This window comes from Juglans regia, chromosome 6, assembly GCF_001411555.2.
Source record: "Juglans regia cultivar Chandler chromosome 6, Walnut 2.0, whole genome shotgun sequence".
Taxonomy (NCBI): Eukaryota; Viridiplantae; Streptophyta; class Magnoliopsida; order Fagales; family Juglandaceae; genus Juglans; species Juglans regia.
This window is the reverse complement of record NC_049906.1, coordinates 22,437,751-22,461,888: the sequence shown is the minus strand read 5'-3', so window position 1 is coordinate 22,461,888 and position 24,138 is coordinate 22,437,751.

The following is a 24,138-nucleotide window of genomic DNA, read 5'->3' as shown; positions in this document are numbered from 1 at the left end:
TACTTTTGACAAATACCGAAATTATACTAATCTCGACTTTTTATAGAAAAGTCACTAAGTTGTTTGTAATTGCAAATTAAAATAAAATTAATTCAAAGAAAATACTTAAAGGAAAAGAAAGATATTGTTCAAAAATCAAATCAATGAGAAAGAAAACTTTTAGGAAATCAATTTCACCTAATTCCTCACTATGTTTTACTCATCTAACTAATTGAATTTAATTATTTCTATTTGTTAGCAAATCTCTACAAACATTCAAAAGCCTCTTTCGATAGTCAATTAGAAATATTCTTGTTCATCATTTTACACAAGAGTATGCAAATTAATAAAGCAAGAAAGTAATAAGATCAATGATTTTAATACTACATAAGGTCATACAAGTCTTTCGATCTCTATATTTACCTATGCCGAAATATCTATGATTTATCATATAATTCCCTCTTTTGATAGCAAATCACAACATTAAAATCATCTAATTAATGACCAGTTAATTAGAACAATAAGTTTAGAATAAATTAGACAAAAATATAAGAGAATTACTACAAGTTAACATAGAAAAACAAGCATAGTTCGGAATTAGATTACATTATTTAGTTCATGTTAAAAATTAAATTCAATATAAATGAATTCACCATCATTTTTGTGAGAAAAAAATAGAAGAAAATAAATATTGAAGATGCCCTCGCAGTCCAAGCCTCTCAATTGCAGCGTGCGTCAGCCCGTGCGTGGAACTCTGCTCGCGTCCGCGTCGCGCGTCGTCTGCCTCTTTTTCCTTCTTCTGCTCTGTTTGTGCCTTTTTTTTCGTCTTTTTGTTTTGTCTCTTTTTCGGAACAGAGAATTCCCAAAAGCCACCCCAAGACCAGCTCACTCACTTTCTTGAATTCAAATTCGTGCGTGCCAAAAGCCAAAGATCAGACTAGCTCACGCACCATGAAGACCAAGTCAAAGCTCTTATTCGTGTGCGTCCCTTCCGTAAGTCCGTTTCTTCTTTTTCGAAAATAAGTCATTCAAAATTCAATGGCCCCTCATGCGTTCAAAAGCCGAAAACTATGCATTTTTCTCTTTTATTCAGTAATTCCTATATTCAAATAACATCTTCATTTAAATGAGAGAGTTCTTAGACAAATAGGCTTGTAAAATTAGGTCTTCATTTTCTTCAAATCTGAAATAAATTTAAATGATGACAATAAAGCCTAAAATCAATAAAAATAAATAAAATTAAACTAAAGTTTAAAGTTAAGAAGTAATAAAATATAAGAAATTATGCAAGTCATCAACGCATACGATAACATACATACATACACTGTAGTTCCTTTACTTATCACTTATACATATTAAACTCCTAGTAAGTTAAAAGTTAATTTACCTCTATCTTCGCATTTCTAGACAAAACTCAAGTGCGATCACGAGAAATTGAAAGTAGTGATTTCTAAAAGTTAGAACTTAATCACTAACAATTAGAAATATGAAAAAATATCAATTTAGATTAAAATGACCATTTTACCCCTAACTTAAGGATTTTGCATCCTAACTTCAAAAATCACCAAAATTTACATACCTCATGTAAATTTTGTCCTAAGCTCAATTATCAATTCAGAAAAATTTCAAACTAAACACAACCATTAAAATTTACATAGGCTATTTCCCTTGATTTTTGTTGCAATTCTTTCAAATTTCAAAACTCACGATTAAACCAAAAACTTTCTTCTAATATACTCATAACATATAACTAAGAATAATCATGTTTTGAATCGTGAACAAAAGTCCTCAAAATTACTAAAACCATACTTGAACTTTTCGGTTTTTCTTCTAAGTTCAAAACTGATTTTTGTTTCTAACTTGTTTGGATCAACCTCTTGATCTAAGAATTAAAAATATGTGATCTTCAAACCAATACATCACATGGTTTAAAAAGGTGTCCTAAAACATATCTAAGCTTTAAACTCAAGATCACATGGTTACAAATCAACCAAAACATGAATTTAGCCAAGAACATCAACACTTTGGCCTAACCGAATATCTCCTTGCATAAAATTTCATATATTTGAAACTAACATAAAATATCTTCCAAACAACATTCTAATATGTATATAAGAGGCTTAGGATCCTCAAATAAAAATATCAAAGCCAATGGAATAAGATTGAACCATAAAAGATTTAAACTTTCTCAAAATAGAAACTGTTTTTCCTCTTCTAGTTTCTAAGTTTCTAGGTTTAAGAAAATATTTCACCAAAACTATTAATCATGCAACAAATCCTCAACCAATAATCATATACTCATGTCAACAATACTCCATAAAAATCTCAGACCAAGATCTATTCATTAGCTTGGTCAAAAACTCCAAAATATAACACACACTTTAGTTTATCACCCAGAATGACCTTTCTAGGGTTTAAATAATTTTTTACCAATCAAATGATCTCCAAATGGAACAAATAAGGTATCCACGAAAAATAGAGTAAAAAAAGAACAACTTTCATGAAAGAAACTTTGTGAGAAAATACTTATAAAAGCTTCGAATCAGGTGTGAAAAAGAGATAAGAAAACTACCCCGAGAGTGTCTTTTGTGTTCTATCAAGGAAAATGGTAAATGAGGGTTGCTTTTCATGGGAAGTGTACTAGAGAGCCTCTTACACAAGTTATGGAAAGTGATAGGATGGAAAGAAAGCTTGAGTGTTGGCCTTTTCTTCCCAATACAATAAACAAAAATCATCCCAAGATCTTTTCTCAAGGTGAAGTGTAAAAGTGAAAGAGTGAGGTGGCCCTTTAGCTTTGTACTTCAAGAACCTTCTAGGTCCTCTGTTGGAAAGATCTGGTTAGCCAAGTGGGGGTGCAAAACTTATGCAAGAAGCAATCCTATGATGACGAAATTCGTGGGCCTTAATGGGCCTAAATTTTAGGGTTTTAAGAGGGTTTGGGTTGCTATCAAACCCAAATCCAATCTCTTGTCCCAATCAATTTTTCAAGGTTAACAAGGTTAGATAATAATGTTCTAACACAAATTTGAAGGATTAATAGTATGTAGAAGAAATTTAATCAAGCGATTAAACACAATACTAGAAACAGATTCTTATAGGTTTTGGAGATCATCTTTATAGTTTGAATAAAACCTTTTAGGATTTTGATTTCAACCATGCTTTTGGGTTCATAGTTGGACTCCAACCATATAGGATTTCACTAGGGTGGAAATCCTCTTTGGATTGGTACAATTTGATTAGTCGGATGGAATATGATTTTTGCTTAGGTGGCATGATCTCACACCTTCATTCCTTCAAATCCATCAAACGTTTCTCTTGGTGCCAAGTGTCTAATACTATTTACTATGTGTGGCTAAGATCTTGCCAAGTGTCCAAATAAAACTTCTCTAATCTAGTTTGGACATTCCACACTGTAATTTTGAAAACACTGCACTTGGTGTGCTTACTAAGGTTACTATTCACTCCAGAAAGTGAATAATAAACTTAGCACTGAAAAATCTTAAATATTCATATTAACCTATAGTGAAAATCGTTTATCAAAATTCAATCCCGAAGTGCCCCTAAAAATGAATTCATAGTTTCGAACAGGTGTTTCATCTGAAAATATGAAAATAGATTTATTGGGTCATAAAATCCTAAATAATCAAATGAGTCTAATGGCGCAGACCATAACGCATTTCGAGCTTATAACTAGCTCAAATAATTAGAATCGCACTTCTGGCACTATAGTGAATGATAACACTAACTATGTTGACAGATTAAAACATATGTGATTGGTCGATTCGTGAAAACTTATGGAGTCTTCACGAGGTTCTTAAAGCCAATAGAAATTTCACTTTTGAATTTCTAGTGGTCTATTATATTATATACTATAGAGCGGATGAGAGAGTTGGTCAGATTATGTACTATCTGTATTAGGGAGATTCTATCTCCTACTTTATGTTGAACTTATATGAACCTCTTAAGTAAAAAAATATCTATTTATGGTTTATTAATCATTGGGATGTTTAGTTCATTCTGGCATCAAATATTTGTGTCACCCATAAATTCTATTGCGATTATTACATACTGCTAGTTGCATACTATGATGCATTACATATTAATAGTCATAGACGGAAGTATGTAATCATGTATTATACGTCCCAACGCTTCAACTCTCGATTTCATCACAAGCGAAAGTTGGGGCGTCAATCCCAACCCAAAGGAGGGGATGAGAATCTCTCCACAAATCTCTCCCTTTCAATTCCAAAAGTTGAATCAATAATACACCTAAAAAAACTACAAAATTTTCAATAACCAGACATTGCTAGCTAGCTAGCTAGTTAGTCAGTCTAGCACGTGAAATCGACGAAAAGGTTAAGATACGGAATGGGATAGCAGTGAGAGTGAGTGGAGAGTGAGTTAGGCTTAAAGACAAAGGAAAATTAACCAATTATATAACCGAGTAAGAAGCTGGAAATTAAGGCAATCATATTCCAGCCTGGCCTCGATATCCCGACTTAGCTAGTTAGTCAAGCACGCGCTTCTTGGTCGTTCGCGAAGAAGACGAAGAGAAAGACGAGTTGACTCCATCTTGATCGAAACAGCTAGTTAGTCAAGCATGCGCCTTTTACAATCCGGACTATTTGGGTTAATGTTATTATGCCTTTTAAATTATACTGCTCTCTATGTTCGATTGACATGATATCATATTGTGGTGTCACATAATTTATTATAAAAATTAAAAATATAGACATAAAAAGATAGAGAAAATTTAAGATTTTAGTCTTCTTATTAATTTCTTATTTTCGGGCACTATTTTGTTTTGATATAAATATATATATTTTAAATTTTTTTAATAAGCCTCAATGAAGTAAAGTGGGTGATATAAATTAGGGGACATAATAGCATTACTCATTTTATTTTGGATTGTTTTATATGGCAATTTTATAATTTATTTTAATATGGGTAACATTTTTTGAAATCTTAATTCTAGAGGCATTCATATAATTTTAAAATACAGAAGGAATTTAAATAATTTTACTTTTTGAAACTTTAAATATGTCTCCAAGTGTTCTTGGAGACCATCAGAAGCAGATCTGAGCGATAGAAAGGGAAGAGTCAAAGTCGAAGGGAAGGACATCGGGAACGAAAAATAGAAATTGGAAGAGAAACATGGACTATTCCATGAGCAAGAGGGGAGAATAAATATTGAAAAGGTGAGGGTTCAAGAGCCTCAACGGGAAGATTGACGAGGCATAGGGATGCGATGGTTATGCCAATTCCCGAGACATGGGAGTGTGCAATGATGAAACGAATTTAAGAGGGAGTGAGAGCGTGTGGAAGAGTAAAATTCCCGCCACCCCCACGTGGCAGAAATTTGCTAGGTAACTGGAAGGGGGTTTTTTATACCTGGCCTGGGTGGGCTAAGGCCAATCCACCAAGGTCCATGATCCATTGCTTGGCAGGCTAGGAGGTGATAGTGAAAAAGGCCCAGATCGGCCCGAGAAGGGGAAGAAAAGCAATCCCCCAAGCTCAGTGCATTAATTAGGGAAAGACCAGTAGGGATTCTGTCCCCTATAGGATCGGCCACATTAAATGCTATGCCAAGTGGGCAACCCCAACTTCGAGTCCCTATTCCTAATAGGAGCAGCCGCATTAAATGCAGCATCATGCAGTCTGGAACGAAGTTGATCATTACAACTACAAAAGGGTCCTACAAGGGTTTTTATATAAAGGGTGAAAGGCTAACAATAGAGAGGTTACCAATCACTCACTTCCTCTCTGAATTCTTTTACTTCCTTCTTCCTATGCTCTGTTGAAACACCTTCTGACTTTGGCATTGAAAGGGACATGGTCACACCCAGCCACTGCTTCTTCCTCTTTTGCAGGCACCCGGAGTACCGTCATAGTTGGTGGCTACAAAACCAGCATTAACAACTATCTTCAAGTGCAATTGGCACTCTTTCCATCAACTAGAAAATACTTTAATCGATCAAAAACTCAAAGAATTGGGTTCTCTTTGAGTGCTCGAGCACATAGGCTACTTCATCAGTTTGGACCCTATTCTTTTATTGCATATCCTTATGCTTTCCCAGGTTCAAGTCATATCTTACTATGTGTGTATGAGAAAGGAAGTTATATCTCTACATGACAATGAAAATTTTCTTTAGACAGAAGTGGAGAAACTTCTATTTGCACTGGTGTAGTAATTGGATAGCAATTTGTTGTGCCTTTTTTGTTATGGTACTCCTGGGAGTAGGGATATATGTTGTTCAATAGAAGAAACATGCAAAAGAAGCCATTGGATTTAGTAAACCGTTTGGTAATTAATACACAAAATTAATTTTATTATGATTGGTTTTACAGTTCAAATTCATGACTATGTATCTAAGGAAGATGAAACATCATGCATTTCTTGGCTTATTTGGCTAATTTTCTCCATATCTTAGCTTTTTGGACATCAAGCAGCAATGATAGCAGCGATGTAATACAATAATTAAAAGGTGAAAGATGGTTCTCTTTTGATGAACTCCAAAAGTGCACCAATAATTTCATCTAGAGAAATGAGATAGGTTCTCAAGCATATGGCAAGGTAAATATCTCATGTCCGCCTGAGGAGCTAATGTCAATTACTTTCTCGTGGCCCTTTCGCGTAATGTGGGCTAGATATCGTGGGTCCTCGGGGAAAGGGGTTGTAAAGTTCATCATAGTCACGGTCAACCACCCCACGAAATAGGCGGAAACATAACACATTGCGACAATAATTGCGGCTAGCGTCACCAAGTTTCTGTGGAAGACTATAGTATGCTGGTTCAGCATACCATGAGTCATTATTGCAGATAACGGGCAACAGTTTGACTCCAACCACTACTAAGATTGGTGCACGAAGCTGAGCATAAAAGGCATATGTTCCTCCTCAAAGCACTCCCAAGTCAACGGGCAAGCCGAAGTAATCAACAAAACTTTGGTAAGGATCTTGAAGAAGACATTGGCAACTAAAAAGGGTGCATGGGCAAAAGAGCTCCCAAGGATTTTCTAGGCATATTGAACAACCGTTAAAACCCCAAATGAGGAAACCCCTTTCGCCTTAACTTACAAACGTGAAGTTGTGATCTCAGTGGAGGTAAGAATGCCGAGTTACAAAGTCCAATACTTCGAAGAACGATCAAACAAAGGGGTGTTATGTGAGAACCTAGACCTGGTGGTGTGGGAAATTTATTTCACACATTTTCTTAGTCCTAATTGTTTTGATTCAGAGTGTTTTGTATGTTTCTTAACTTGTTTTTCTATAATTTTAGGTGTCTTTTACATTTATTTAATTCTTACAAATTCTTAGTATTTTTCAAGCGTTTAATTATTGAATTAGGTTAAAATTGGGATGATGTGAAGAGGCAGAAATCGAGCTAGGCCTAGAGAGCAAATCTTAGTTGGTCTAGTCTAGTCAAACCAGAACACTACTCGGTTTTTGAGTTCTAACTGGAGTTACAAACCTCTATTTTAGGTGTTGTTTGATTTGTTGGAAAACTAAGATGTAGGCGTAGGGTTTCTGTTGCTTCCTGCGTAGCCTCCCACTGCTGACTGCATGGCAGCCGTAGATGGAGCCACCGGTCGGACTTCCTTTGCCGATCTGGTGGCTGTGGTCCCTCAGCCCATCCCAAAGATGGTGCTACCATCTCGTCTTCCAAAGATTCTAGATGGTGAAGTTTATTTTCAATTCTCACGGGAAGAGATTATCAAGTCTGCAGAGCCCTTCCATTTCTCGATGGTCCTTAAGTTTCTGAAGCAACACCTTCTTTGGATGAAGTTTGAGCATTCATACATAATCGTTGGGGTCTCTCATCCACCCCGGTTGTCTCTTCCATGCGTAGGCCGAGGAAAATGTTTGTACATATGGCCAACGAAGCAGATTTCACGAAAGCTCTGTCGAGGGACGTTTATGAGATCAATGGGAGTTTCTATAGAGTTTTTCGTTGGACACCTGAATTTACAGAGGATGACGAGCCCTCTCGTGTTCCGGTATGGGTTTCCCTCCTGGGTCTTCCTCCAAACTTTTACAGTGAAGCATTCTTGAGTATTCTCATGGCTCCTATCCGTACTTTCATTCGGCGGGATAATCTGACTCGTTGTACCACGAGAACGGATGGTGCAAGGTTGTGTGTGGAGGTTGATGTGCAAAAGATCCATTATCTCATTTTTGGATTGGTGCTTCGGGCCTACCATTGAGTAGGAAACAAGAATTAGTCTATGAGACTCTCCCTGCCTACTGTTGTAAGTGCCGAATGCAGGGACATAACAAACTCACATGCCGTGCTGAGAAAGGTGAGAAGTTGGGGAAGGCTCGAGTAGGAAGGAAAGAGTTGAACGGCATGGGCGCGAATGGGGAATCTGTTGAGGTTCAGGTTACAGTTCCATATGTTGTGACTGATCCGCTACCTGACTCTAGGGACTAGAAGCGTGGTGAGACAGTGAATGGGGAATAGAGTGGTGGTGAGTCTGAGGGGGAGACTTCGGGTGCGGTTGTGATTGGGGAGCCTGTTGACGCGGTGCCAAGTGCAGTACTGATGGTTACAGGTGCAGTTGTGCCTGATCCGTTGCTCATGGAACAGGTAATGCTAGAAAATGAGGTTGAGAAGGAAAATGATGACGAAATATGTGTTACGGAATATGCAGTGATATCGCCTACGGATGATGAAAAAGAATGTGAACCAGGGCAAATGGGCTCCGGAAAAGAGTCTAATTCTGTTGTCATGATGAAAGACGGTGAAAATCAAGAGGATGATGCCGAGGTACAGATAGCAGAACATGCTGAGGATACCTTGAGTTTGGAGGATGTTGTCTCCGAGCCAGAGATAGAATTACATCCTAAAGTATTTCCGCAGGAAAAAGACTATATGACTGAATCTGAGGCCAACAAAGGTAAAAGAAAGTACAAGAAAAAAAGTTTTGTTAAAATGAGAAGCTCTTCTCGGGTCCTTGCTCGAGTTCCCAACCTTTCTCAATGATTGAACCTATTTTTGTATGGAACATTAGGGGAGTTGGGACTTCTAAGGATAGACTAAAAAACTTGTTTGGTAGTTTGAAACCAAAAATAGTTGCCCTTTTGGTACCTTTTCAAAATCTAGAAGTTGCTAGGAGATTGGCACAGTCTCTACATTTTGATAATTTCTTATCTAATGAGGTTGAGGGGGAAAATTTTGGATTTTTTGGGATGGCTCAATGTTGATTAATCTGAATCATATGGGAGAACAATATTTTTCTATCAGAGTGGGTGAGGGTGTTGAGAAGTTTTTATTAACCGTGATTTATGCTAAGTGTACAAGGGCTGATCGGCGTATATTGTGGGATGAATTTTGTGCTCAGTCTGTGGGATTAGATCCGTGCATCTTTGTTGGGGATTTCAACATAATTCGGAATGACTCAGAGCGACGTGGGGGTAGGCCACGACCACTTGGAGCTATGGAGGATTTTAATAACTGGATTCAACAGGGGGGTTTGATTGAAATGGCTTCAAAGGGAAGTGCCTTCTCTTGGTGTAATGGTCAGCATGGACTTGCTCGCTCTTGGCCATGGTTGGACCGTGTTTTGCTTGATGTATCCTTCCTTTCAGTTTTTCCTAATGCTATTTGTTCTTACTTGCCACACTCTACTTCGGATCATGCTCCTATGTGTATTGAGTTCAAGCCAGACCTTTTCTCCTATGGTCTAGCCCCTTTTCGATTCCAACAGATGTGGGTGGAACATCATAATTTTCTGGATTGTGTTCGGCAAGCTTGGGCAATTCGATCGGGTGGTTCAGGCATCCAAAATTTGATTATGAAGCTAAAACAGACTAAAGTTGCTTTGCGTGCTTGGAAAAAAAGGGTTTTTGGGCATACGGTGCATCATATTGCTACCCTTGAGAATAGGGTTGAGGAGCTTGAATTAAAGCTTGAATTACGCTGGGAAGAAGATATTGATCGAGAGCTTCAGGGGGCCATATCGTGTAACAGCCTATTAGAAATTCATTGGTGGAATTTATATTAACTTTAGGAATCTCGTGAAAACCTCATAAGTTTTTACGAATTGATCAATCGCTCAGGTTTTAGTCTGTCATTATAATCAGTGTTATCATTCACTATGGTGCTAGATTTATGAGTTTAATTATTTGAGGTAGTTAGAAGTGGCAAAATGCATTATGGTCTACACCATTAGACTCAGTGGATTATTTAGGATATTATGGCGCAATAGCCTATTTTCATAATTCCAAACGAAACGTCTGTTGAAAATTGTGAAATTATTTTTAGGGGCACTTCGGTGTTGAATTTCGAGAAACGATTTTCACTATAGGTTAATATGAATATTTAAAATTTTTTAGTACTACGTTTATTATGCTTTTTTTGGAGTCAGTAGTAATCTCGATAAGCGCACCCAGTGCAGTGTTTTTAAAATTACAGTGTGAAATGTCCAAATTAGGTTAGAGAAGTTTTATTTGAACACTTGGCAAGATCTTAACCACACATAGTGAATAATATTAGAGACTTGGCACAAAGTGGAACCATTAGATGGATTTGTGAAGGAAGTCAAGATGTGAGATCATGTCACCTAAGCAAAGTTTTGTTTCATCTGATCAACCAAATTGTGCCAATCCAAAGAGGGTTTCAACCCTAGCAGAACCCTAAATGGTTAAAACCAAGAACTCCAAGTATTGTTTTATGATTTTTGGTGACTTTGTTTGATGATTTAAAGCATGGTTGATCTTAGGATGATGTTATGAATATGTTAGAAGTAAGATTTGATTTTTTTGGAATTCTTGGAGATGTTTTTATTAAGGTCAAAACTTGTGATTTAAGGGTTTACTTTTTGTTAAAAAGTTTGGGTTTTTTTACAAAAAGTTTGGTGTTGATGATTATTTTTTCTTAATGGATATTTTAAGTGTAATTTTAAACTTAGGATATGAAGATTCTTGTTACAAAATTTTGGTTTAATCATGGGTTTGAATATGGAAGAAATTGCAACCAAAATTAAAAGAAATGATCTATGAATGTTTCAGCCATTGTGAGTTTTCCATAGTTGTGAATGTTTTTAAATTTTTGTGAGTTGTTATTTGAGTCTAGGACAAAATTTACACGAGGAATTTATATTTTGGTAATTTTTGGAGTTAGGATGTGAAATTCTTAAGTTAGGGATAAAATAGTCATTTTTCCACATATAGAGGGTAAAATAGTAATTTTACTTTAAGTTGTCACTTTTCACTTTTCTAATTTTTAGTGATTAAATTTCTAACTTTTAGACTACCCTCTTACAGTTTCTCATGTTTCACACTTTAATCTCGTAGAACGCGACGATTAAGGTAAGTTAGCTCTTAACTTACTATCAGTTTACTGTGTATGTGTGATGGGTAAGAGAACTACAATTTATGTTCATTTGTTGTTATATATGTCATGCCATGCCATCACATGTTTATCTATGACACGAATTATTCTGTCACAAAAATCTTCTCTATTACATAATATATTCTATCACATGTTACTATCTATTGCAAGTATGTCACATTACGTATACCATCTGTTACATGTATATCATGTCACATAATATTCACTGTCACATGTTATGCCATGTTATGAAATATTATCTGTTACATGTTATGCCATGTCACGAAATATTGTCTATTACATACATGTACACCATGTTATGAAATATTTTTCTGTTACATTTATGTCTTAAAGTATGTCATGTTTGTCATCTTACGTTCATGTCATGTTAAGCTACGTCAGGACTTCTGTCGTTTATGTCACGTTCATGTCACGTCACATTACGAACTGTCATGTATGCTTGTTAAGTTATTCATGTCAATCACGACCCTAAGCGCTAGGATGGGGTAATATCCTAGTGGAACTCCTTTGTTCAACCTGGAGTGTCTAAATAGGTGTGAAATTCCCTGGGTTGATAAAGTACAGTCAACAGGTTGCGAATGGGTCCTAACTAGCTGGTCACTGGAGCGCACCAGGCACTAACGCCGATGGAGCCACACATTATGTTACGTGTGTTCACAATAAGTGTGGCACAAACAATTCCTGGGGCCACAAAAACTGTGGAGCATACACTACGTGTGACACAGCAATTATGACACGTAGAATACGTGGGGCCACAGCAATTGTGGAGTACGTATTAACACACTCACAGCTAATATAGACACCTGTGTTGTGATGCAGTAATCGATAGGGACACATGGCTCAAGGGGACCCGTGTAGCACCCTATGGTTACTTTTTTAATTAAGTCCATTGAATAAGATTCAAAGTTCATGTACTTCACGTTCAAGTCATGTTTCACTTCATGTTATGTTCAAGTTCACGTTCATGTTATGTCATGTTTACGTTCACGTTATGTTCCAAGTTCACATTGATGTTATGTTATGCTCAGGTTCATGTTATGTTCAAGTTCACATTCATGTTATGTCATGTTCACGTTCACATTATGTTCCAAGTTCACATTTATGTTATGTCATGCTCTGGTTCATGTTATGTTTTAATTCATGTTCAAATTATGTATGTTCACGTTCAAAGTATGTTTCAAGTTCACGTTCATGCTATGTTGCTAGTCCATGTTATGTTTTAAGTTCACGTACATGCCATGTCAAGTCAAGTTAAGTTTCAGTTTTAGTTCCAGTTATATCATTTATGCCATGCTATATGTCAAGTTATGACTTTGATTATGCATTCATGCTTTTACTAACATGCATGCATCATTAACCTGTGTGGAAGTTTCCTGTTAACTTGCTGAGATTTGCAATCAAATCTCACCGTGGTAGTCCCAACTACCATTCCCCCCGAATAGTAGGCGATGTGTCAGGATCAGAGTAGGGAGCAGACACTGGCAGACTGAAGGAGGTTAACTAGATGCCGTAGACGCAATACGGAGCTTGCAGCCTCCATAGTTAGGTCCTTGGATAGTATTCTGGCATCATTAGTCGAGTTAGGCGACTTACTCAATGAACTAGCCCAATAGTATATTTTGGCATTGTAATTATGGAGCCAGGTCTTCGTTGTTTTGAGATTACAGTCTTCTGAGACCCGTGCTGTAATCGTGGATATTTTAGGTATGCATGGTTTATGTTTTAGCTATTTGGGATATTATAAGTTTGGTGCATAGTATTGCTCAAAAACAAAATTATCCGCTGCAAATATTGCATAATGCTAGGTGCATGTTAGGAACATTGCATCTTATATGTCATGAACGGGGGCAGGTAACCTTGTGTTGCATGTCTCGACGCTTCAGATATCCGTCCGATCCCAAGTGGAATCTGGGGGCGTCACATATTGGATCTAGCAATTTGGAGGCGTCGGGATGAAATTAGATTGGCTCAAATGGCCAAGCTAAAATGGACAGTGGATGGGGATTGGAATTCCAAATTTTTCCACGCTTGTTTAGCTTCTAAAAGGCGAAAGAGGGTTCTTGAGATGCGTTCTAATGAGGTGGTTTATGCATCTCCAGAGTCGATACATCACGGTGTCATTGATTATTTCTCATCCTATCTTTAGGGGGAGCTGCCGGTTGAGAATCCAAATCATGAGGGGCTTATTGATCCAGTCATCTCATTGGAGGAGAATGCCTCCCTGGTTTGCACGCCCTTCTTGGAAGAGGTATTTGATGCTTTGTCTTCAATTTTAGTTAATAGTGCTCCTGGTCCTGATGGTTTTGGCTCTAGTTTTTATAAAAGTTGTTGGGAGGTGGTTACAATTGATGTGTGGAATGCAATGTCAGAGTTCTTTGCTTCCAAGTATCTACCAAAATTTTTTACAACTTCTTATTTGGTTCTTATTCCAAAGGTGGATTCTCCGACAGGTTTTGATAAGTTTCGGCCCATTAGTCTTTGCCCAGTTTTTTATAAACTTTGTTCTAAAATTATTGTGAATAGATTGACTAGTCTCTTGCCACGAATGGTTTCCTTGGAACAAGGAGCCTTCATTCCGGGTCGAAGTATATTTAAGAACATTAATCTAACGCTGGAAATGGTTCACTCTATCAACAAAAGTAACCACGGTGGTAACATCATGTTAAAAGTAGACATGGCCAAAGCATATGATTGTGTGGATTGGAATTTCTTGATAAGGGTCATGCAGAGTTTTGCGTTCTCACCCCAATTTCGTGATCTGATTTTTTTTTTGTATATCTAGCCCATGGTATTCGGTTATGATGAATGGCACAAGGAAAGATTTTTTTTCCAGGAGGCCGTGGCCTTTGACAATGTGATCCTCTATTCTCCTATTTGTTTATTATTCAGCAGGAGCTCCTTTCCAGGTTGATCCACTGGAGCGTGGCTGAGAATAGATTTGGGAATTTTCATCAGGCTCGAGGTACGCCTATCATTTCTCATTTAATGTATGCCGATGATGTGGTTATTTTCTCTAATGGAAGTCAAAGATCGGTTCGGGTGTTCCAAAGTATTTTAGACCAATATGAAAGATGGTCGGGTCAGGCCATTAATAAACAAAAGTCCGCCCTCTTTTGTTCGAATCAAATCTCCTCTTCTCGCAAGCGTCATCTTCTTCGTAGCACAGGTTTTGTGGAGGGGCATTTCCCTTTTCGATACCTTGGAGTTCGCATTATTCTGGGATGTCTAAAAATTTTAGACCTTGAAGGCATGATGAATAAAGTGAGAAAAAGACTAAGTGGATGGAAAATGTGCCTGTTATCTACTGGAGGGAAACTGGTTTTACTACGTCATGTCATTTCTAGTATGGTCCTTCACCTTTTTGCTATTTTACAAGTCCCTCAAGCAGTCATCAATAAGATTCATCAGATGATGAGTTCTTTTTTTTTGGGTGAATCAAATGGGAAAGGTAAAAAGAAATGGGTGGCGTGGAAACATATTTGCAGACTTGTGACTGAAAGAGGGCTCGAGTTGAGGCATCTTAGGGACAATCAGACATCTCTGCATATGAGGTTAGCTTGGAATCTTTTGCAAGGTAACTCTCTCTGGGCAAATTTTTTTAAGGCTAAATATGTGGGTTCGAAACCTTAGGTCCTTATTGATGTTGATAAAGGCTCGGAATTTTGGAGAATGGTTGCTCGTTGTGTTCCTTTGATTTTGAATAATTCTAAATGGAGAGTTAAAGATGGTGATATTTATTTCTAGTATGATAAATGGAGGGGCAATGGTCCTTTGTGCAATGATAGGCCGATTGTGGGTCATCCTTTGCTGAAAATTAAAGGGTGTTGGTTGTCAAATAGTTGGGATGTGAATTTCCTAGAGAATTGGTCGGTTTAGAGAATGTGGATGATATTCTAGCCTCTCTATCTGGGTTAAACTCAGGGAAGGATGTTCTTGTTTGGACTCCCTCTGAGACAGGTATGTTTTCTACTAAATCTGCTTGGCATTGTATTCGAGTCAGAGGTTCAAGGTTGGATTGCATTCTTGGATTTGGCATAAAAATCTTCCTCTAAAAATGCCTATTCATTTCTGGAAGGTTTGGCATAGGGCTTTGAGTGTAGATGACAGATTGCGCCGTGTTGTCATCCCTATTGTTTCCAAATGTGATTTATGTAGTGCAGGTCATTATGAAGACATTAACCATGTTCTCATTGAGGGCGATTTTCTTAGACAGATATGGTCCTTTTTTGGTAACCTCTTTGGACTTCCGGTTGTTAGTAATTGGAAGATGCATGTCTTCTCTTGGTTCCGACGTGTTCAGTCAAATTCTCAGGTGGGTATTATTATTGGTTAGCTCCCTGTCATTATTACTTGGAGAATTTGGAGACGAAGATGTCTAGCTCGAATGGAGGGTAAATTGGAAGCTCAAGATGCGGTCATTAAATCTATTTGTATTTGGATTGGTACTCTTTGCCAGGCAGTGGGAAATCCTCAAAGTTTGTCCCGTTATGATGCCATGATCCTTGAGACTTTATAGATTCAACCGGTTCCTTTAAAGGAAAGGCGATGCAAATTAGTAAAGTGGCATAAACCGCCTTCAAGGTGGTTTAAATTGAATACAGATGGTAGTAGTCTTGGGAACCCAGGTGCTAGTGGTATTGGTGGAGTTATTCGCAATGATCAGGGTCGACTTGTGCAGGCTTTCGCCTCTCCTATTGGTTTTGGCTCTAATAATAAAGCGGAGTTATTTGCGCTTCTTACTGGTTTGAAACTTTGCAAATCTCTTCGTATTCTGAATGTGATTGTAGAGGTTGACTCTTTGGTGATTATCTCTTGGTGGAATAGGGAGAGGTGTGGGATTTGGTACCTAGAGGACTATTGGGAAGAAATTGTTAGTTTGACTCAAGCCATTACTTGTCTGTTTCAACATGTGTTACGCGAAGGGAATAAGATGGCGGATTGGTTGGCAATGGATGGTGCCAATGGTGTCGATTTGGTATATACAAATAATTCTATTTTGCCTCGGGCCCTTAGAGGTTTATTGCGTTTGGACTTGACTAGTATTCCTTCATTAAGATGTCGTTGAGTTTTGCTATTGGTAGTTTTTGTGGTCTTTTTATAGGATTGTTTAGTTGTGCCTTCTTTATAGGCTTATTTTTTGTTTGTTTATTTTGCTTCTCGTTTTGTTGGTTGGTTTTGTCCTTGAATGTAACCATGGTATTCCTCCGCCATAAGTGAGGGCTTAATAATAAACTTGGGACGAGGCCGCTATGTTGGTGGCTACCGGCTCTTTCCAAAAAAAAAAAAAAAGCCATAAAACATTTATGAAGAGCCCAAAACTCAGTTCTACCATTTTGAAATTTAAAACTTAGAGAAAACAGAGAAGTCTGAATCTGTCCAGAAGTTTACTGCTGCCTGGACCTTGTTTCAGTTTTCAGCCTGTATCTGGAGTTCTAGAAGTCAGAATAAAGCAAGCCTAATTGTGTTTGAAATCGGAGAATGAGATATAAGTCTTTCATGAAGGACTCAACTCCAAACTATGTCGTTTTGATGCTCTAAATCCAGCTGGAAGTCCGTCAACCAAGTATTCCGGATTTTCATTAACATATATGGGAGAAATCTTTTGTTTTAAAATTTGAAAAGAGAATCGATTTTGAATTCATTGGTTGGCCCACAGATATGGAAGGAGGGTTCTAAAAAGAAAAAGTTCTAAAGGGTTTGAGAGTAATGGATCAAGAAAAAAAATCATAGAAGGAATCCACAAGAAATCCAAATCCGAATTGCGATAGGAGATAGCCTAAACATACTTTACTGTTGTGACCATAATTTCCCACTCACACATCAGATTGATGCACTTTCTGATGGGTTGGAAAGCTATCTTAAAGGTCTACAATTTTTCTCAAGAAGGATTTCAAAATTTAGACTCTTGAAGCACATACATGGATGGAAAGATAAGTCTTTAAAGTTAGGCAATTTTTTAGCAGGAATCATGAAAACATTAGGGTTTCTTTTCTACCCTATATAAGCATATCATTGATATGAAATTGAGAAAAGAGGATTGATGGAAGAGCCATAATTCTGAAGGAAGAACAGAGCTCATGATTTTTGTAATTAGAAAGTTCTTTTTCTCTTTCTCTAATTTTTAGTTTCTGAATTGTTATTAAGGATGTAAAATTCAAATTTATGTTTGGGAAATAATTAAATTATTTTATTAGTTATGATTTGTTAGTTTTCTTATTCTAAGGCTATGATGTAATCATTGAATTTTGGATATGATTTGAGTATGGTTGTATTGAATACACTTTGTTAATTGCAATTGGATTATTTCGATTTTCATTCTTGCAATTTACTGGCTGTGAATTGCATGCTTAAGATATTGAATGAGGTAACAAAAGTTGAAGTTCAATATTATTTCGTGAATTTATCAAACCTTGGTAGTGTAGTTTAAAAATAAATACACACATTTGTGACCTGCATTCAAGAATTCCACAGAGCATAATGAATTTATAATTTCTATGATCACAACAGTAGACATAGGATTAATATAGGTGGAATTAGCAAAACATTAATGCAAGCAACCAGGTTTAAACTCATTGAACAAATTCAATTGATGAAATCCAAGACCTAGGATAAGAAAACTAACAAATCAAAACTAATAAAATAATCCAGTTATTTCTCAAACATAAATTCGAATTCAACATCCATAATAACAATTCAGCAACTAAAATTAGAGAAAGAGAAAAAGAACTATGTAATTTCAAAAATCGTGAGCTTTGTTCTTCCTTTAGGAATTATGGCCCTTCCTTCAATCCTCCTCTCTCAATTTCATGCCAATGATATGCTTATATATGATAGGAAAGAAACCCTAATGTTTTCATGATTCTCCCTTAAAAAGCTGCCTAACTTTTAGGACTTATCTTGGAAGCCACGTACATGCTTCATAAATTTGAATTTCGAAATTCTTCTTAGAGACAATGTTGTAATCCTTTAAGATATCTTTCCAACCCATCAGGAATCGCATCAATCAAACATGTGAGTAGGAAGTTATGGTCAAAACAGTAAAGTATGTCCAGGCTCCTAGCTCATTTCGGATTTGGATTTCTTGTGGAATCATTTTATGATTTCTTTTTCTTTTTCTTGATCCAAACTACTCTCAAGATTACTCTGATAGATTTGGATGGTGAAAGTGTTTGTGAATGTTTGTGAATAGTAGCGAAAAAGTAATAAAAAATAATAATAAAATATTGAATAGTAGTAAAAAGTAGGTAGAAAGTAATGAATAGTAGAAAAAGTAGGTGAAAAGTAATAATAAAGTAAAGAATAGTAGTGAGAGTGTTTGAGAGTACTTGAGGTACTCTCATTAGCTAAACCAGGCTAGCCTTCCATATCTGCAGGCCATCCAATCCATTCAAAATCAATTCTCTTTTCAAACTTTAAAACAAAAGATTTCTCCCATATCAACTACTGAAAAACTGGAATTCTTGGCTGACTGACTTCCAACTGGATTTAGAGCATCCAGATGACACATTTTGGAGTTTAGTCCTTCATCAAGATTTTAGATATCATTATCAGCTTTCAATCAAACTTGGGCTTGCTTTATTCTAACTTCTAGAACTCTAGATACAGGCTAAGAACCAAAACAAGATCTAGGCTACAGTAAACTTCTGTACAAATTCGGACTTCTCCGTTTCTGCTAAGTTGTGAACTTTAAAGGCAGAACTGGGTCTTAGGCTCTTCATTAGCTTTCCATCAAGCCAAACAACACCTAAAACCAAGGTCCATAGCTCTAGTTAGAACACAAAAATCAAACAGTATTTTGGTTTGACTGGACCAAACCAACTAGGATTTTCTCTCTAGGCCTAGCCCCATTTTTGCCTCTTCACATCATCCCAATTTCAACCTAATTCAATAATTAAACAACTGGAAAATACCAAGAATTTCAAAGAATTAAATAAATGTAAAAGACACCTAAAATTCTAGAAAAATGAGCTAAGAAACATACAAAACACTTTGAGAACCTGGACATGGTAGAGGAAATGAGAGAGGAAATAGAATTAAGGATGGCCGCCAAATCAGAGGAAAATGAAACAATAGTTCAATAGAAGAGTGAGGCCCAGATCATTCACAATCAGGGACATGGTTCTAAAAGGAAACCAGAGTGACCTCAAAGAATAAGCGAAGCTCAGATTGAAATGGGAAGGACCATAAGTGATCACATCCTGCCACTGACTTGGAGTCTATTGGCTAAAGGACGCCGAGGGAAAAGAGCTACAGTGCCCATGGAACACCAAGCATCTCAAGGAATTATTTCACTTAAACTTTTATCATGTAAGAATGTCTCAGGCACCTCATGTAAGCCCATCATCTCAATCAAACTATTTTGTGTCCTACCATGTCTCAATATTTATTATTATCGCACTAAACCAGGCTCCCAAAGCCGAGCTGTGCACTTGCACGATGACCAAAGAAGGAAGCAGCTTTTTAAACGTGTTCCTTCTCTCCATCTAGCATGGTAGAACCCATCGCCTGCCTAGCTCACAAAGTCGAGCGCCGCGCTTGCACAACAACCAAAGGAGAAAACAACTTCCTTAAGAATTTTCCTCCTGGCCATCTAGCTTGGTTAAGCCCATCTCCAGCCAAGCACACAAAGCTGAGCTCTGTGCTCGCAAGATGATCAAAGGATGAAACCTCTTCCATAATTGTTTCCCTTCTTGCCCTCTAGTGCGATCGAGTCTATCTCTCACCTAGCTCACAAAACTAAGCTTCCCATTCACACGATGACCAAAGGAGGAAACAGCTTCCTTAAGTGTTTCCCTCCTCACCATCTAGCCCATCTCCCACCTAGTTCTCAAAGCCAAGCTCCGCACTCGCACGAAGACCAAAGGAGTAAACAACTTCCTTAAGTGTTTCCCTCATCACCATCTAGCGTAGCTGAGCCCATATCTTGCCAAGCTCACAAAGCTAAACTCCGGGCTTGCATGACGACCAAAGGAGGAAACAACTTTCTTAAGCATTTCCCTCCTCCCCATCTAGTGTGGTCAAACCCATATCTTGCCTAGTTAACGAAGCCGAGCTCCGCACTCGCATAGGAAACAACTTCCTTAAGCGCTTCCCTCCTCACCATCCAGTGTGGTCGAGCCCATATCCTGCCTAATTAACGAAGCTAAGCTTCGCGCTTGCACAGGAAACGACTTCCATAAGCATTTCCCTCATCGCTTGTGTGGCGACCAAAGGAGGAAATAGCTTCCTTAAGCATCTCCCTTCTTGCATTTAGTGCAGTCAATCTCATCTCCCGCCTAGCTCTCAAAGCCGAACTCCGTACTCACACGTCGACCAATGGATGAAATAGCTTCCTTAAGTGTTTCCCTTCTAGCCATCTAGCGTGGTTGAGCCCATATCCTGCCTAGCTCACAAAGCCATGCTTCGAGCTCACACAACCACCAAAGGAGGAAACGTCTTCCTTAAGCATTTCCTTGCTCGCCATTTAGCGTGGTCAAGCCCATATCTCGCCTAGCTTACAAAGCCGAGCTCCTTGTCCGCATAGCGACCAAATGAGGAAACAAGTTCCTTAAGTGTTTCCCTCTTCTCCGTCTAGCACTGTTGTGCCCATATCTCACCAAGATCACAAAGCCAAGCTCCATGCTTGCACAGTGACCAAAGGAGGAAACATCTTCCTTAAGCGTTTCCTTCCTCACCACCAAGTGCGGTCAAGCCCATATTTCACCTAACTCACAAAGCCGAGCTCCACGCTCACATAGCTAGCAGAGGAGGAGATAACTTTCTTAAGTGTTTCCCTCCTTGCGATCTAGCATGGTTGAGCCCATCTCCAGCCTAGCTCTCAAAGCCGAGTTCCTCACTTGCATGGTGACCAAAGGAGGAAACGACTTCCTTAAGCTTTCCCTCCTTGAATCTAGTGCGGTCAAGCCCATATCCCGCCTAACTCTCAAAGACAACTGGTCTTGCGCTCGCATGGCAGTCCAGAAAGGGGACAACTCTCCTAAGCATACGGCCTCAAAGTTGAGCATCTCCGAACCCCCATTGTGCCTAGATGACAGAATGCCTACCCAAGATGCCCCTTATTTCCTCAATGAAACAGTTAACAAGGTGGCCCGAACAACTTTACGTAGTAATCCAATGAGCAGACGAGCCCAAAGGCTTCCTTGCCAATTGAAGAGGAGCAATAGTATCTACATAGACAACTTGCTTGTCGACGGAAGGGTGAGACCCGTCAAGACAGGATCCTAAAGGCCCAAACCCTTACATGGTACTCAAACTCTTACATGGTACTCAAACTCAACGAAACTCTAGTAGAAGAAAGAAAACAAGGGGCACACACAAGAAATCAGAAAAAGTAATATAGAGAGAAAATCACATCCATTGCTCAAGATCAACTACAATAATTATTACAACTGCAAAGGAAAAATGCAAATCAAGGATTCGGGGCCAAAGGGGGAAAGGCATCGGGCATCGGGCATCAAATCCCTGCTAGAGAATTGAGGAATTGAAGTGACTGGCAAACGGGCTTGAGGATCTTCAAGGCAAGGTTATTCAAGACGGTCTGAGGGTTCTCCATAAAATGGTCCTTCAACCTCTCCAAGTCTTGCTTATACCCAAAGCCCCAAGTCCGCCCCTGATAGCTAAGGAGAAAGTTGGACTAGGTCTTCCTTGAAAGAAGCCAACTCAAGTTCCAAAACGACTATCTATAGATCCCAAAAAACCAGTTCTTCCTTGGAAGAAGCCAACTCGGACTCCAAAGTCACAATCTGGTGGTCTCGAGAGGAGATTTTCCTCCTAGTACATAGTAGGGAGTTGCTAAGCTTGACATACTTGTCCTCCATCATCTTCAAACCCCTCTGGGCAACCTCATGCTTAGCCTTGATACTCTCCATTTTGCCCTAAAGGCGGTCGAGGTCCATGTGCAGGCCCCAACAAGATCCCTCTGCTCGGTCCACCGTAGTCGCATACCTGCAACACTACTTCTTGGTCTCATCCAGCTCCACCTCCAGGTAGGTCAACCAATCTGGACCAATGTCCCTCAAGGCATTAGTAGATTTCTTTTTTATGGTGTTAGCAAATTTTTTTAATTTTTTAATTTTTTGCCCCTTAAGGCGATTTTCTATTGGTATTGATGTTAAACTTCATTTATTGCAACCCACGCTAAGTGGTGAGGGAGCCCATCAACCCCCCTAGGTCCATCTCAGTCAGTTGCCGAACCTGTCTACTTGTTCTCTAAGGTAACCCGTAGGAGATGGTTGTGGAACTCGGAGGCTTGTTCACGGCCCCTAGCAGTAGTTGTGGCACTAAGGTCAACACTCAGAGTTTGCTGAAGGAGGTGCTCGCTCGGACTAGCATTGATGGTCAAGTGTGAGTGCAACAGCACACGGCTTTATGGACCAGGGTAGAAGCAGTCAAGGAACTGTCATCGCATGTTAGTTCCTGTGCGAGTGAAGGGACTCGACTTTGTGGGCAAGGGTCAAAGGAGTCAAGGGTGGGTGAGGGTCGAAGCAATCAAGGGATTGTCATCATCCATTGTTCGCCATAAGTCAACTAACAAGCCTTGCATTTGTCTACATGATTTGTAGAAGGCAACTGACAAGCCTTGCATTTGTCTTTGAGTTGGGATCGGTGATTTGCCAACCTTACAATCAGATTGCTCGTCATATGGGTGCCATGCAATGTGTTGTGGCGTAGCGAGCGGCTACGACGAGCAAAGCCTACTGGGTTGAAGAAGTCTTGGTTGTCAGCTCATTTTGGCTGCCCACTTTCATGGCCATTAGCATCCTCTTATGTCAGGTAATTGGCGCGTTGTTCATCTGTCCTTGTCCATAGTTATGCAGGTGCATGTTGTGATATGGTGACCAAGCTGATGGTGGTCTTTGGTGTCGCCGTGTGAGGCTCAACTGTTGTTGAGCTAGGACTCTTAGTCAGTGTACACGTCCTCATACCGGCATTTTTGAATGTCAAACATCATGATATCTCCTAGAAAGATTTTGCCTAGTCTTGTTTGTGTGCTTTGTCACGGGCTCACTGCCTGCTGCCAAGATGTCTACCTGAGGTGGATCATTGCTAGCTACAAGGTTGTCTGCCATTTCCCTTGGGGTTCCCATCACAGGAGTCGCTTGTTGCTGCCTAGTGGGAGGCTAGTGAGATGTTTGCTGCCATGAATGGTGTGACGAGCAAAGATTCAGCCAAGTGCATGGGGGCAACGTGTGTAGTGTTTGAGTAAGTTCATGGTGGCAGATCGTTACCTACCACAAGGGTGGTGAGCTATTTGTTGCCTGCCGTGTGTGTTGCATGTTTGTCATCCACCATAAGGGTGGCAGGCTACAGAGAATGCCAACGAGCATGGTGGTGGCTGCCGGTGGCTCCTTAAGCTCACGGTTGGGTGTGAAACTCCTGTGGTGTGAAGCATTGGTGTCAAGCAACCTTCCATGACGTGCACTGTTGATGGTGGTGAGGAATGGTGATGAGCATGGTCTCCGTGGTCAGGGACCACTTTGCCGGCAATAGAAACTTCCAGTAATCCAGGTAATGGCAGCTGGCAACATTACTAGCTCATGGTTGTCACGAGAGGTGAAGAACCATGGAGACCTATTGCTAATCTCTAGGTTGTCCGACAATGAGGAACTAGTGGGAACCACTTCTGTGGTCGAGGACCATCTTGCTAGAGATTGAAACTTCCGACGGATCTGATGGTGGCTGGTGGTGGCCCCTCCGTCTCACGAGCGACTGGTGTGTGGATCTCCTGGAACATGCATTCTTTTGCACGCAGTGTGCATGGCATGCATGACTTCTGTGGTCAAGGAATCTTCTATGGCGAGGACAA